Source organism: Zootoca vivipara, chromosome 11, assembly GCF_965207765.1.
Source record: "Zootoca vivipara chromosome 11, rZooViv2.hap1.1, whole genome shotgun sequence".
In the NCBI taxonomy this organism is placed as follows: Eukaryota; Metazoa; Chordata; class Lepidosauria; order Squamata; family Lacertidae; genus Zootoca; species Zootoca vivipara.
The window spans coordinates 8,393,201-8,410,338 of record NC_142594.1 but is presented as its reverse complement, the minus strand read 5'-3'; positions in this window follow the sequence as shown (position 1 = coordinate 8,410,338).

Genomic DNA, 17,138 nt, shown 5'->3' with positions numbered 1-17,138 from the left:
GGGTACTCTAATTTTGACTCAAGAAAATCACCATTTTATAGTTCCAACCGGGGAAAATAGTTCCCCCAGAAAAAGCACTGATGTATTTTTATTCATTTACTTGGCTGGGGGGCGGCGGCTGCCCCTCGGTCCTAATAATAATAATAATAATAATAATAAATTATTTATACCCCACCCATCTGGCTGGGTTTTCCCCGCCACTCTGGGCGGCTTCCAACAGAAATATTAGAATACGCTAATTTCTTAAAGATTAAAAGCTTCCCTAAACAGGGCTGCCTTCAGATGCCCTCTAAAAGTCTGGTAGTTGTTTTACTTTTTGACATCTGGTGGGAGGGCGTGCCCCGGGCCCCCACGTAGCTAACTTTCTTATTTTTTGATTTTTTAAAAAAGACGCGCATTTCTCCTCAGGCGCGCAAGGAGGGCTGCCGAGCGCGAGAGCCGTCGCCAGAGGGCGCTGCGCCTCCGGCTTGGCCGCCGGGCGGGGAGAAGGCTGGCTCCGCCGCGCGCGCCTGCGATTGGCGCCCAGCGGCGGCGCTCAAAAGCCCCTCGCTCGCTCCGGGACGCGGCCAGAAGAGTCCGCGCGCTCCAGCTCCAGCGTCCTGCCGCCGCCGCCGCCGCCGCCCTTGCAAACTCCCGCGGGGAACTGCCTGCCTGCCTCCCGGGGACTCGCCTTTGGATGGTCTTGGTTTGCAGGGGCTGCGTGGATGCGCCAAGCCGAGCGCTGCTCGCTCCGCCTTTCCGCTCTCGGGCCCGGGTCGCGGGGCTTCTACTGCTGCTGCCGGTCCTCTTCCTCTTCTTCCCCGGCGACAGCGAGAGCAGGCGGCGCCCGACGGAGAGAGAGCAAGAAGAGGCGCGCTTTCTCCGCCGGAGAATGGCTGCTGCATCCCGCGGGGCGCGCAAGCGGGGCGCGTGTCAAGTGCTGGTGGCGACGCTGTGCGTGGCGCTGGTCTACTCCTATAACCTCGACCTGGACCACCCCGTGATTTTCCAAGGACCCAACAACTCTTTCTTCGGCTACTCCGTGCTGGAGCATTACTATGACAATACGCGATGGTGAGTAAGGGGAGAAGGGTGGGGACCCCTCCTCTGGCTGTGCTTCGCCTCTCCCACCCCCTTCCAGAATCAGTGAATCGGAAGGGACCCCAAGGGTCATCCAGTCCAGCCCTCTGTGATACAGTACAGGAATCTTTTTTCTCCAACGTGGGGATCGAACCGGCAACCCCTGAGATCAAGAGTATCATGCTCTACCAACTGAGCTAAAGTTTATTTCCAATCTTCTAAGACCCACTCAACCTCCTGAAGACTCTCGCCCCCCTTTCTTCCTCTTAAAGTGCCTAATTTGTAGAATCATAAAAGATTAGAGTTGGAAGGGACCCAAGGGTCATCTAGTCCAACCCCCTGCAATTCAGGAATCTCAGCCAAAGCATTCATCAGGAATCTCAGCCAAAGCATTCATGACAGATGACCACCCACCCTCTGCTTAAAACCCTCCAAGGAAGGAGAGGCCACAACCTCCTGAGGGAGGCCTGGTCCACTGCCAAACAGCTCTTAGCTTTTAGCTCTCTGATGGTCTTACCCCTTCTGCCCATTGCCCTCTAGAACTTTGTATGCTGAAAGCCTGCTTTGTGATAAGAAAGTGGCCCTCTGCATGCACTCAGAGGCTTAGAATTGAGGATTGGAGGGGATCTTTGAAGGCCAGCTAGTCAACCCTCCTGGACCATGCAGACAGTCCAGTGCTTGGGCACCCCCAACAGAGCCTGTTCCATTCTTGACCCTTGCAGTCAAGAATTAAGGATTTTCTCTTAACGTTTGTCCAGAATCTGCCTCTTCCCACAGCTGAAACCCATTAGCTCTAGTCTTGCCCTCTAGGGCAGCAGAGAGCAAATCTTTGCTCTCTTCTGTTTGACAGCCCTTCAAGTAACTGAAAAGTATGGTGCTGTTTCTCCACCACACACAGAAACTCTCCTCCAAGCTAAGCATGCCTAGTTCCATACTAAATCACACGTTTCAGGGCCAGATCTTGATGATGGGAGCCCTCGCTGAAATTAAATTTGGGTTGTCTTAAGTGGTATTGATTGGATGAAATTTTAAAAAGCCAGCAATTGTCTATCATGAAAATGGGAGGGAGGGTTAAAGTGGAACTCCCCAAAGTCTGCTTTCTTCTCTCCTCCCACTCATGTGATGGAGAGAGCGTGCAATGTAGGGCTGAGTTATTAGTTATGACAATTAGTTATGGGAGAAATAGATTCCTTTTCCCTAGCATCCTCTTCAGGATCCTACAACAGCAGGGTTGTGTTTGTGGATGGGGAAGCAATTTCGTATGTTTGTATACATTTTCAAAATCTTTTTTCTAGTTTGGGGTAAGGAAGAGGGCCACTTTCCCCCCTACCACACAAAGAAGCATTGATTCTCAAATGGTCTGCTGGGAATGGTCACTGGTGGGGCTAGAATCTTATTAGGAGCTGTGTGATGCCATCGGGTCAGACTTTGGGGCAGAAGTCCAGGGTCTCTCTCAGCAAAATGAGCAGACTCCAGATGCAGCAGGGTTAGCTTATACTACATTTTGAAGTGAGAGATGTAAGGTGCAACTGCTATCTAAAGAGCCCCTCTCCCCAGTAAGACCATTAAGCTCAGAGTCTAAAATAGAGAAAGCCAGTGTAGTATTGTTAGGCTCCAACTCCCATCGGTCTCAGCCAGCATGGTTTATGGTTATGGATGATGGGAGTTGTAGTCTGACAACATGTGGATGACACCACGTTGACTACCCTTCACTAAAATGGCCTAACCGCACCACTAATGTGGCGTGTGTGTATCTCTCTCTCTCTCTCTCTCTCTCTCTCTCTCTCTCTCTCTCTCTCTCTCTCTCTCTCTCTGTGTGTGTGTGTGTGTGTGTTACCAAGCAGAGTATGACAAGGACAATGAAACATGCAGGAAATTGATGGGAGTTCAGCCTTGAGTGAGGATTGGATCCGACTGCTGGATTTGGGCCACAGACAAAGAGATCTGTGGCAGGGCCCCATGTGGACCCCTGATGTACGTTGTACTTTTAAGAAAGATGACAGAAAGTGTTTCCTCAAAGTCTCTGAGTTGTAAGGATGAAGGATGCTTGGGCAATGGGGTAGATTGTCCAGAGAAGTGGAGGTGTTCTTTGAAGGGACATCGGATATGGTGGTGGTGATTTTGGGACCCAGGTGGCGCTGTGGTTAAACCACTGAGCCTAGAGCTTGCTGATCAGAAGGTTGGCAGTTCGAATCCCTGTGGCGGGGTGAGCTCCCGTTGCTTGGTCTCAGCTCCTGCCAACCTAGCAGTTCGAAAGCACGTCAAAACGCAAGTAGATAAATAGGAACCGCTACAGCGGGAAGGTAAACAGCGTTTCCATGTGCTGCTCTGGTTTGCCAGAAGCGGCTTTGTCATGCTGGCCACATGACCTGGAAGCTATACGCCGGCTCCCTCGGCCAATAATGCGAGATGAGCGCGCAACCCCAGAGTCGGTCACGACTGGACCTAATGGTCAGGGGTCCCTTTACCTTTACCTTTATCTTGCTCTTCTTTCCTCTGGACCATAACAGTGAGGCACCATCTTTATGCAGTTTTAGGTACCAGGCAAAGACTTGTCTTCTCCCCCTAGGCTTTTGTCCCTTAATTTGAAGGGTGGTATTGTGGGCTTTCTAGAGGGTTGGAACCTTTTGGTTTAGCTGTGCTTTTAGCCTTTTATTTGTGTTGCTGTGCTTTTAGGTTTTTGTTGTTGTTTATGATTGGTATTAATGTAAGTTGCTACTGGTTACTTCATAAGGAAAGAGGCTTCATAAATGCAACAACAGCAACTGGGAGTCCAAGATTATGTCCTTTGTAGCTCTGGACAGAGAGGCGAGTGGCCCCTTCCACTTGTCAAAGTGGCCTGTAGAGGGACGGACATGGTTGGAACTCTCTCCCCCAGCTAATAATAATAATATATTTATTTATTTATACCCCGCCCATCTGGCTGGGTTTCCCCAGCCACTCTGGGCGGCTTCCAACAAAATATGAAAATACAATAATTAATCCATCCCCTAGACCCCCACCCTGGTTATTAAGTGTTGGTGGGTGCTTTGAAAGCACGGTGATCCATGATAGATGTTCACACATGCAAGGCAGCCTTTGATGCTAGTCATCAAACATGCAGGTGTGAGTCCAGACTAGCAGCTCTTGACACAACAGCCACCGTCATCATCTCTCAGAGGATCTGGGGTTGAACTTCATGGCTCCTTGGCAGGGATATTGTTACGTTAATGTGCAAAGATTTCTTTCTGAGCAGCATTGCCATAAGGACCAGTTATAGTCCTGGTTTTCTCTAAAGTGGTAAACCTGTATTTCAGTTTGTGCCTCTTCAGGTTGCAGATGGAGGAGTATTCTCTCATGGAAAAAGGAAATCGCACACCTAAAGAAAGTAGCACTTGAGTGAGAAGGAACAGACTAGAATCCCTCCATCTGAGTTCTGGCTTTCTATGTGGAGGAAGTGTTTTTATTGTATGACACTCCATCATTTGATGCCTCATCTGCAGACAAAAGTGGTACAGCCTGGACAATGCTGAACCATCTCAATGAATACTGGACTTGAGACATTGGCCATGCTGGCTGGGGAAGAAGGGAGTTGGATTCCATTAAAAGAGGCTGCGTTTCCCCCCACCCCTGCATTAGTTCAACTTCATATGACAATCTTAATGGTGGTGATGGATTTTTGTGGCAGGTGGATGCTAAGAGAGGTCCTGGTGCCACAGCAAACCATTTCTAAATAGCACCCCATTTTACATGATATGTGCGATGAAGCCAGCCAAAAACTATTTGTGCCGGGGCCAACTTCAGTCGGCAAAAGTCGGGCTTCAATTTTAGCTGGGGCATATCCCTGAAACCCATTTTCTCTACACAGATCTGCAACATGTTAAGTAGTGGTTGTCAACACTGAGCAACCAGGGTGAGGATCTCACACTTAACAATTAAGGAACAGATTGGGGCCAAGAGTCATGGTTTGAGTTATGGCATTTTAGTATTTTAAGGAAAGGAGACACTGGCAAAAGTGTGGAAAGTTTCACACTTTCTGCAGATGTCAAGCACAATGACAGACATAGCTGCCAAGTTATCCCTTTTTAAAAGGGATTTTCCCTTATGCTGAATAGGCTTCCTCGCGAGAAAAGGGAAAACTTGGCAGCTATGATGACAGAGCACTTGAGTGAGAACTGTCTCTTTCCCATCTTCATGTGGGCTTCAGTTTAGCCCTCTAGGTTAGTTAATCAAATATAGGGGGTTTTAAGAGAGAGAGAGAGAGAGAGAGAGAGAGAGAGAGAGAGATATTCAAGGAGCAACAGATGATGAATTGATAACTTGCAGCCAGCAACTTTTTCCACTTGTCTGGGAGTCTGAGAGTTTTCATTCATTTACATTTCCGTGCCCCACACCTGTCAATCCGAAAGCTTTAGGGGGTCAGCTAGTGCAATTCCAAATTACTGCACGAAGAGAACATTGTCTGTCCTGGATTCTAATGCCTCTTGCCAGGGGCTTGTAGATGAAACAGTTGAAGAGGTACATTTGTGCGTCTTATATATAGAATTGACATTGACATATCAGTCTGTACTGGATAACCAAAGTCTATCCTTGGCAATGCTCCCCCTCTCTCTACATGTCAATTGCTCCCTAGCAAATACGTTCTCTTTTACAGCCATGGAGTTGACATTTAAAATCCAGCTTCAGTGATTTATTTTCTGTTGCAGAAAAGCTGCTTCTCTTGCTGTGGTTCAGGGATAGCACTAGAGTTGTTAAACCTCCAGCATCACTGAGGTCACTTGGTTTGTACTTGGTATTTAAAGTAATTTTGCTCCATCCTGGATGTGGTACAGTGGAACAGGCGCGGACTATTCCTGGAAACTGCAAATTACTACATAATATTTAGAAGTAATACTTTAGAAACAACAGCAGAAGAAGCCATGAATCTGATGGTAGTTAGTGTCTTATAGCCCTTTATTAGTTTTCCATAGTTTACAAAGTAACACCTGCTTTTCTGGACGTGTGTGTGTGATAATCTTCATTTATTTTCTCTACTAGTAGCTCTTCAGATTATATTTTATTTTTTAAAAGTGGGAGGGTGGAGCAAATAGTTACGAAGATCCTGTTTCTTAGTCCTTTAACATTGTATAGGTGTTGGGACCTCACCCGGGTAACAGCCCACATGCTCTTTGAAACTGATTTCTGCAGTTAAGTGCAGGAAGATGCTCAACCTGCATTCTGAGATGCATAGCTGCCAAGTTTTCCCTTTTCTCGCGAGGAAGCCTATTCAGCATAAGGGAAAATCCCTTAAAAAAAGGGATAACTTGGCAGCTATGCTGAGATGACATTTACAATTTAATTTGGTAATGGGGTCAGGAATTGTTTATGGTTTGTGTTAAGCCAAAACCCGTGCCCACCATTAATGTCAATGAAGTCATCGTGACCCAACCATTGCTGTATCTCACACCGAAGATTTGCTCCAGGCAGTAACTTCCTGCTTTCTACACTAGTGGCAAGGAACTGAATCTAACTGCTAGACTGGATCCTTTCCCCCTTTGCCCCATTGGCCAACTTTGAGAGATGGTTAAGGGAGACCGCTCAAAAAGAGGCGACCTTTTTTTCCTTTCCTTCTGTGGTTGAAATTAGAGCACTGTGGGCACAGCAGTTTGCTAACATTGATGATCAGTGATTGGTGGGGCACTTTTCAAGAGGCAATAACCAGCTGACCATGGGCACCTGCAACCAGCCGAATGCCAACACTTGCAAAGTGCTGCACTACCAATGAAATATGAGCATGTTAAGGGTGTTGTGTAGAAGTTCAAACAGCAACTGAGCCAGAAGAGCAAACTGTCTCCCACGCATTGTGGATCTTCGGGTGGGTATTTACTGACAACTTTATGGGGCACCATTTTAAGTACGAACACTGGTGCCCATGGACAACCCCTGGAATAAATTCTGCTGAGACTTGAAATCCAGCTTTGTAGTTATTCTGTAATCATGGTGATCCCCAATAACTGAGAGCAAGAGTCACGAATCCCTCTTGAAAACAGACACAGAAGAGAAGCTTGGCAATGTGAGTTGGCCTTAGTAAGCTTGCAGGGATGGATTCCAAATGTCAGGCTAATGAGCTGCTTCCACACATGGTCCAGTGTTTTTGTTCGCAATGACAATTTGGACTTGGTGGCTAATGGAGCATGCAGGCACCTGTCTCTCGCACTCCTCGGAGCAGTGCTTACTGCTTATGCTTCATTTGGTTGCCTTCGTTCTCTGCTATTTCTCAGGAACGAGTGGAGACCCCATCATCTTGACAGCAGATGCTCTCAATATGAAATACGATAGGTCCGGTTGCGCCGGATGGGAATAATTCGAGCTGCCCTAACAACTTCCAGTGAGGCTGGGAAGAGTAAATTCATTTCATGCCGCTCGTGTTTTAAATGGTTAAAGAGCTGGATGTGGCCTTCTAAAAACAACTGTTGGCATACAAGGCCATAATGGGAGAAGGCTTAGGTAAATATTTCAAGTGATGATTAAAAAAACAAAACTTCTTTCTACTTTGGAACTGGGTGCGTGCAAACACTCTTTCCACATTTATTTGGGGGGGGGGCTCTGTGAAAAAGTAGCTCTCTGGTTTGGATGGCTCTAAATTCACCTGGAGCCGGTTGAATGAAGGCAGGGACCAGTGTTCACAATGCTTGCTTGTATCTCGTTCCAATAGATGGGACTCTTATTTCTTAAAATGCTGGCCTTGGAACTGTGGCACATTGTGACATATCAATAAATGCATTCAGTCTGGAACCAGGCCCTAAAATGAATTGCCATCGTTCTCTTTGATTTGAAAGTGCTTTTGCACTTTTTCTGCCTGTCAGCTTTCCAGCGGTGTGTTTACTGACGGGGGGAGTTTCTCGAATAATATTGAGAAGCAAATTGAAAGAGCTTATTTTAATTTCGACTGGGGAGAGGGGAATAGAAATTATATTTTCAAACGTTGAGTTGTCTCTAACACACAATACACGTTTCTTAGTGCAGGAAATGCAAAGCTAAAAATGGCTGACCCTGGATGTACACTCATGTGTGAAAAACTATTATGGCAGTAAAAAAACGTTATAAATATGATTATTGTTCCTGTTCATGGCATTACCTTTAGATTGTAAACAACAACAACCCAACTAGATTCTGCTAGAGTTTTTGTATTTCTCCAAGCGTCAGTTCTAGGGCCAGTCAAACGTATAGGTCATTCTGGATGTACAACTTATGGCATATTCTTGAAATAACCTTTCCCAGTATTAAGGGCAGGTGCACCCCACAAATTTAAAACACACCCAGCATACCTTTAAAGCATACAACCTCTCCCCAGACTCTTGGGAACTGTAGAATATTAAGGATGCTTAGAGTTGTAGTTCTGTGAGGAAGAAACTACGCACCCCCGGGGTTCTTTGAGGGAAGTTAATGTGCTTTTGTTGTGTTTTGGATGTGTGTGTATCTGCCATTGTTCTACTTATAGAGCCTAAAACTCATACCATTCTGAAGGGGTCTGCAGTTATTCAAACCAGGTGTTAATGCGCCCCCGTGCATAGAACATAAGACAAACTCTTCTGGATCAGACCAAAGGCCCATCTAGGCCGGCATCCTCTTTCTCACAGTGGCTAAACCCAACCAGATGCTTCTAGGAAAGTCACAAAGAGGTATGAGGTTTAGTTCTTCTATTAGGCTGTTCCTCGGCGGTGAAGCTTCTGTTCCATCTGTTTATTTAAAATGATATTGATATTGCTACTATTTCATAAAAGAAATATCAAAGCGGTCCCTCACTGACACTTGCCCTTCAAATATTTGTTTTTAATGTCCCAGAGCTCCGAGCGGTACCAGACAGCAGGCTCTAGCTGCCATTTTAATTTCCTACCATGTCCTTCCATAACATCACTCTGGGGCATTGTGGGAAACTCAAGCGGCTGCTAGACTCAGCTGCCTGGTGTTGCTCAGAGCACGGCTCAGAGTTCTCTTGGTTTCTGCCATCACTAGGATCCACCAATGGAGCCCCACCCCCTGCAAAGGACCCTTTGCTCAGGGTGTCCTCAAAGATGGAACCAGCCCCAACCCCATGATAGGTAATTCTTCAAGCTAATGGTGCCCTGTCTGAATATATCTTTTTTTCTTCATTGTGAATCTCTTATTTCACTGGGTGACTTCAAGTCATGATGCAAAAGTAGGAGGGTTAAAAAAAAGAGAAAGTGTTTCCACCGAATTTCATCCATGCTTTTATCGATATCCACCATGTATCATTTCAGAGAAAAAAAAATGTGCTTTTTACAGATAGACACAGCTCATAGGAATGGCACTAGCCTCTGATCATCTTAATTTCTGTTTTCTGTACCTTTTCCAGTTTGACAATATCTGCTTTGAGATGAGACAAACCAGAGCAGTATAGATACAGTGGTACCTCGACTTACGAACGACTCGACAACCGAATTTTCCGACTTACGAATGGGGGTAATGGCCACGCACTTACGAATGTCTCGACATCCAAAAGGAAACCGCGGTGGTTTTAGATAGGGATTTTCCGACTTAGGAACTTTTAGATAGGGTTGCTTCGACTTACGAATTTTTCAGTTTCCAATGCATTCCTATGGGAAATCGCATTTCCAATGGCGTTTTTTTCACTTACGAATTTTTCGACCTATGAAGGTGCCTTCGGAATGGATTAAATTTGTAAGTCGAGGCACCGCTGTAGTTTTCAACACGGAGAACTGTCTTCTGGACTTCCAGATGTTGTTGGACTCGACTCACATCAGCCTCAGCCAGTATGGCCAATGTTTAGGGATGATGGCAGTGGAGTCCAACCACCACTTAGAGGATTGCAGGATAGTTCCCCCTGTCTTCAATATGAGTGTGTGTTATCTTTCTGTTACTGGCTTCCCGGGTTTGGGAGCAGACAGCTGTTGCTTATACTGTGGACAGGACACAGCTTTCTCTTACGCCAAAGAGAAAGTTGAGATCAAATTGGAATCCTGGGGCCTGCTTCCAAATAAGCTATATAGCACAGTAAAAACAAACAAACCTCTCTCCAGCGCCGTGAGACCGTCTTGCTGTCATTATACAAATGAACTGCAAGTAAGAGCTAGAAAAGATCAACCATGTGAAAGCCTATTCGAAATTCCGCAGGGGAAATTTTTCACCTTTGTGGGTTGTAATGGAAACGGTCTAAAACCTGCATATGTGAAATAAATTATCGTATACTTTGGCTGCGTTCGTGCATCACAGTAAGCCATAGATGATGGCTTACTACTAATGCACAGGTGGCTACAGATTTAGTTTCCACTAGTAGCAAACCATGACTCCTGGTTCACTGTTATGCCCATAAAGGTAAAGGTACCCCTGACCATTAGGTCCAGTCACGGATGACTCTGGGGTTGCGGCACTCATCTCGCTCTATAGGCCGAGGGAGCCGGTGTTTGTCCGCAGACAGCTTCCAGGTCATGTGGCCAGCATGACTAAGCCATTTCTGGCGAACCAGAGCAGCACACGGAAATACTGTTTACCTTCCCGCCAGAGCAGTATCTATTTATCTACTTGCACTTTGATGTGCTTTCGAACTGCTAGGTGGGCAGGAGCTGGGACCGAAGAATGGGAGCTCATCCCCTTGCGGGGATTCGAACCGCCGACCTTCTGATCAGCAAGTCCTAGGCTCTGTGGTTTAGACCAAAGCGCTACCCATAAGGCGTGATGTTTTGTTCGTGGCTTATCAACTTTCGGATCCTCTTCTGTCACTGTCACCGGATGCATAAGTGGCCTTCTATCGACTTTGGCTGTTGGCTCAGTTGCGACGCTATCTGGAAAGGAATAACCTTGCTTCAGTTGTTTCTAGGTTAGATTACTTCAAGGCTGCCCTTGAAGACAGTTTGGAATCTATAGCTTGTGCATAATTCAGTGGCCAGATTAATATATTTACTAATACTGTCATTTGCTATATTGATGGGATTGGCGATAAAGCTCAATAGCTCCAGCATGCAAAATTCATCCCATGAATTGTCCATTTGATTTGTGGTGCGTTAGTTTTTGTGCATATGTGTTTACATGTGAGTCATGACCCCCCCCAACTACTCAGATATTTAAATTGCAGAGGGTAGGGGCTAAAGTCTGAGGAATGGTCATCCAAGTGCATATATGCACACCCTTGTAAAATTTGATAAAAGCTACTCTTCCCCAGACAGGCAGAATAGAGATAATGATTTATTCTTGCTCTGTGGAGATATATCCTATTTGCCCCCCCCCTTTAGAAATTGGCGTGGAAATCATGCTAGTGTTCAAACTTGAAATGTAGAATTGCTTTTTGTGTGTCTACACCTGTTTCCTTCTGATATTTTGGTATCCAAGGTAGATTTTGCAGTATAATATATTTTGCATGTTTATTCCTCCCCGCACAGAAAGCAAGGAGGGGTATTGAGATGGTGTTTTCACTTGAAACATAACATTGTGCCCCAAACACACGCACCAGGTTTAATTTCTTTATCTCAATGTTCAATAGAGACGTTGTATTTCAGAGAATGTCAGCCAGGTAAATGAAACTGAAGCCTTCACTTAATCCGGCCATTAAAAGTAATTTAGTTCACTGCAATGCGGTTGGCTATTTTTAAGCAATTCTATCTCAGTGGTTTATTGTCATCCAGGTAACAAAGCAGCATTTGAGCTATGGTGGTCTAATCGCTTTCTGGCACCACTGTGGGCAGATGCACATGTTTGGCATCACACTGTGCCCTCCATTCATCACTCCTTAAAGTGCTGCACTTCCTGCAATCTTGGCTTCCAAAGCTGTTTATCCTGAGGGCTTCTCAGCAAGAAAGGGACAGGAGGTGCATGTAAGGCAGGTACCAAGCAGAGAGGAAGAGGTCATAGGCGGATGAGTTACAATTGAAATTGCTGTGTTGGCTTCATCACTAGCTGAGCCAGTCCTGCTGGAAATGGCGTTTTCTTTTGCTCTTGAAATGGAGGGATGTACGGTATACCTTCTTATCCTCTAGGTATGAAAATTGAGGTGTTGGCTGTGTCAGGGGCAAGCTGTGTTCCTTGCACCTAGTCATGCGCGATAGATGTCAGCACGCTGTGGGATGTGAGCGGTAGCAGCTTTTGTGTTGGAGCCGCCCTGCTGGTATTAGGTTACAGATGGTAGATTTGATCGCAGGTGATAGAATCTTAGAATCGTATCGTTGGAAGGGACCCCATGGTTCATCTAGCCCAACCCAAAACGGTGACCTTGGTGGTTTCAGCAGCACACTCTAACCAACTGATCTGGCTGGGCTACAACTTCCATTTTTTCTTACCACTGAGTATGCTGGCTGGTGGGGGAGGGAAGGTGTGATGGGAGATGGAGTCCAACAACATCTGGAGGGCATCACACCAGCTATCCCGAGGGAAAGCTCTTTTCTCTTGTTTCTCTCTGCTTGAATTTTTGCGTTGGATGCTGCTGTTGCTGCTGTTGCTGTTGCTGCTGCGAATTCCAAACCTGTAACCAAATGCTGACTCAAACGCTTGAGGAATTTGTAACTGTAAAAGGTTTTTTTTTCCTATTTGGCTTTATTTTACATACTTTCCCATGCAGTTAGTCACAGAGATTCCAGTGAAAGGCTAACTTCTTGCAGTTAATTGTGGTTACAAGAAAGCTTGTGAAAATAAATAATTTTCTTAAACAGAACTCTGACCACCTTGTGACCGGGTCTGTTACATGCAAGATTCTCATGTAAAATCTTTCTCGTCTTGGCCTATGGCTGAAGGATCTTGTTTTACCATTAAGCTGTGTCATTTAAACTAAAGTTGATTACAAGGGTGGGGAGATTTAGATTTGTTGCACAGATACCTGTCAAAGGATGCAGTCCTTTGATTTTGGTGGGAGATTTTTTTTTTAAACATGTGCTTACCGGTAACAATGGAATCATACCCCCAAAGAATAGCACTGCTTTTCTGTCCAATGGGTTGGATTTGGACGTAGTCACTCTTCGAGTATACCCATTTAAATGAGTGGAATTTGAGTTAGACACTTTTGTTCTGAAAAAGCTGGAGATCTCGTACCTTGTAGCGGAATTTAAAAACACACAGGTGAGATTATAGCCATGCATGTTCCACCATGATTTAATTTGATAATACATGCTCTGCTGGGTGATTGGATCAATCAACGGAACTTAGTGAATTCAGCAAAATTATGTAAACAAGCTTTCTAAAAAATTCAAGTCACGAGTAACTTATCTCCCATTGATTTTGGTGGATCTGTGTGGGTGACTAAGTCTGCATCCAATTCATTTGCAGAGGGAAGCCAATGTTACACTCTCCAGATGTCATTGTATTCAACATCCATCATCCCTATCCATTGGGTGTGTTGGCTGGGGCTTATGTGAATTAGGAGCCCAGTGATACCTGGAAGTCATCACATTGGCTGTCATGTGGATTGACATAGAAGTGTTGCATCCCTGCAAAATCAAATACCTCTCATTAGGCCTCTCTTGTTGTGGAGCCGCCTCTGGCACCCTCTCCTGTAAATGATCCGCCTCTTCCTTCTGGGAGGCAACTGAGAGTAAGTCAGGTGCTAAGCCAGCTCCAACTCCACCTCTGTCTCCATGGCGACACCTGTGTGAACAAACTTCACAGGCCCAATGCACCCAAAGGAATGCCCCTTTGCTTGTCCAGGCCAGGGACTCTGGCCACTTTCTGTGTTAACAGCTGTGCCAGTCCTGCTCTGCAAAGGGAAGATGCAGGGTGTGTGTCACTTGTTGGGTTAGTGTCTTCACTTGTGCTTAGTTGTGCATTTACACCTTGCTTGTTCCTGGTATACCTTGTAACCAGAGCCTGGTCTACATACTGATCTGATTTGTGCATTAAAGACTTGGGGAGTTCTTCGTCCAGCTGTGAGGGCCAGGAAAGTGCCTGAAATAACGAAACACAGGGAATGTTTGCTACCTCATCCTTATGACCTTTGTATGAACAAGAAAGAGAGCATTTGCTTTTCTCTCTATCGAACTTTGGGATGTATAAATAGCATAGAATTATGTTGTTAAAATCTGGTTTATTTATATAGTTATAGATATTTATTTACATGCGGTATCATGCATTTACCCAGAAAAATAACTATCGCACTGATGTTTCCTCTGCAGCTTCAACGTTGACTGACTTCATTGAAGCCAGAAAAACTGTGCTAAGATATTTAAAACAAACTTTAAAGGAGAAAAGGCTACATTAACAGTTTGATTTCTCTTGAGTTTCAGAGGAGAAGCTGCCAAATCACAGGCTTTTGACAGGGGCTACCTTCTAAAGAACCATGTTTTCACAAGTGAGAACAATTAGTGGCCCAGTTACCTAAATTACAGAAAACTACAAAGCCAACAAACACTGAGAAGCAAACACAAGGGAGTCTGAAATAGCAGCTCTCAATACAAATGCCACCGAGAGACTGGCAAGCTTGGATAAAAAATGCCAATCATTTCCTCCTTAATGTACACCATGAAGGAGTGCCATTCATATAAATTTATTGACAACACTGAAAAAGTAAACTTTGATGGTAATATTACCAGCATATGGGCCCACAATTTAAATTGTAATTGGTCGGTGAGGAAACTATTTCCATGACTTGATACAGCTAAATACAGTTATGTCTTAGCTTTGGCTACTTTAAGTGGATCTAAACACACTTTTCACCATTGGTGAGGGAAGAGATCTCTTAGTGGCCAATTGGAAAAGAAGGAAGCTAGTCGGTAAAACTAAGGGAAAGATACACCCATTAATATAAGACAAATAAATGTGCAGAGCTTGAGACATTCATATGCTCATATAGAGGGCTGTACATTTTGAGACTGCAATTTGAAGTTGTTATTAAGTACCGTATCATGTTTCTCAGCACACCACTAGTTGTAAGGAGACAGCTAGCCCTCCTTAAGGAACTGCAATTCCCAGAGTTCCTTGGGGAAAGGCAATGGCCAGTCAACTAGTTTCAGAGTGTAATATAAATAGGCATTGAGTTCCCCATATAAGACAGGGTGACACTTTGTAAAATGCCTTTCAGGTTGAATGTAAGCAACTGAAAATTTCTCCTCAGATGTGTTTTACATGTGCCCTTTGGTTTTAGCTACGTAATTGTTGTTGATATCTATGTGAATTGTGTTCCATAGGTAGGCATGAGCTGATCTGGCAGAGTGTTAGATTGGCTTTAAAAACTTGCAACCTATTGAAGCTCTTGCCCATTCCAGAAAAAGGCTTCTGGAACATTGATGCTACTTTTGCAATGCGAAACATTGATGCTACTTTTGCAATGCGATATCATCTGCTCACATTGGATTACCATACACATAGAATCCACAGAAGCATTTAATTTCTGTTTTCTGATATGAAATGAGTGTCCCAGTTTTCTTTCACCAAATTTTGTAGGGCAGAGCCAGCCCTGCCATTAGACAGAGTGAGCAGGGTGCAGATTTTGGGTTTCATGAAAAGGAAGCAAATAGTAAGTTTCTTTACTTATTGTTGCATTTTTGAAGGCTATGAGGTGGAGAGGTGCTTGTGTGATTTTCCTGCCTCTTTTGCCACAATAACCTAACTGGCCTTGGGTACAGTGCTTTTTGATTTGTGCTGAGGGCGGGGGGCAACATTTGCTGTTCTGCCTGAGGCAGGGAAATGTCCTGGATACCCTATTGCAGAGTGTGCATTATGATGACACACATTTACCAGGAGTACAAAAATGGAGTTTCTTGCATCTAGTTATGGGGACAAATTCAATTCAGTTCACACTTAAGAGGCTAACCTACCTAATTTGCACTTTCCAAAACAATATACCAACAGAAAAACAGCCATCCTTTGAAATTTGCACTGCTCTAAATTTTGCAGTGCAGTCCTCCAACCAAGTGATGTTTATAAAAATGTGTATACCCTGTTTCTCATATTTTAAGACATACCCATAAAATAAGCTATAGCAGGATTTTTAAGCATTCAAGGAATATAAGTCATACCCCGAAAATAAGACATAGTGATAGGCGCAGCAGCAATGCCGGCTGCAGCAGGAGGAGGAGGAAAAAAATAAGACATCCCTTGAAAATAAGCCATAGTGTTTTTTTTTGAGGAAACAATAAATATAAGACATGTCTTATAATATGAGAAACACGGTATATACTAAGGGTAAAGTGTGCAAAGCGTGCATCTATTAGTCATAATGGAATACAAAATGCTTTGTATGAGACATACATATTTAGGGGAAACTCACACTAAATGGCTGCTGACTTTTCAGGAGGACTTAAAAAAAAACTTAAATGGAAGTGGAAAAAAGGAGAACTAAGCTTAAGATCAGAAAAATGAGAAACTAAAATGGACAGTCTCCCATCCCAACTTCCAGCATAATTTCTTCTTCTTCTTCTTCTTCTTCTTCTTCTTCTTCTTCTTCTTCTTCTTCTTCTTCTTCTTCTTCTTCTTCTTCTTCTTCTTCTTCTTCTTCTTCTTCTTCTTCTTCTTCTTCTTCTCCTCCTCCTCCTCCTCCTCCTTCTCCTCCTTCTCCTTCTCCTTCTCCTTCTCCTTCTTCTCCTTCTTCTTCTCCTCCTCCTCCTCCTCCTCCTCCTCCTCCTCCTCCTCCTCCTCCTCCTCCTCCTCCTCCTCCTCCTCCTCCTCCTTCTTCTTCTTCTTCTTCTTCTTCTTCTTCTTCTTCTTCTTCTTCTTCTTCTTCTTCTTCTTCTTCTTCTTCTTCTTCCAAACTTTATTGATTTTTATTATAAAAAACCAATTACCAACCATAAAGTGTTGTCTTCCCAAAGAAATGCAGGTATAGATGTTAAGTCTTGCATGCTGTCATCCACATGGCATCAAAGCAGACTTGGAAAATCTTTTACATCATCACATATCACAGGGTGTACTTCAATCTCAGACCATTTTAATGACTGTTCCATCTTCGATCTTCTGGGTTGAGGGGTCTCATATTTATAGCTGTGGGGTGGGGAGAGAATGCATACATAGTTGCTGTTGTTAATTTTCATTCTTTCCCAAAAGCTTATATTGGGGGGCTAGGGATTGTGTTGTGTATTCTTAGCTCCTTCAAATAATTTATGGTTTTATTAAAGGAAAATGCCTTGCCTTGCCATGGTGCACATGCATCTTGGAACATAGCTTCC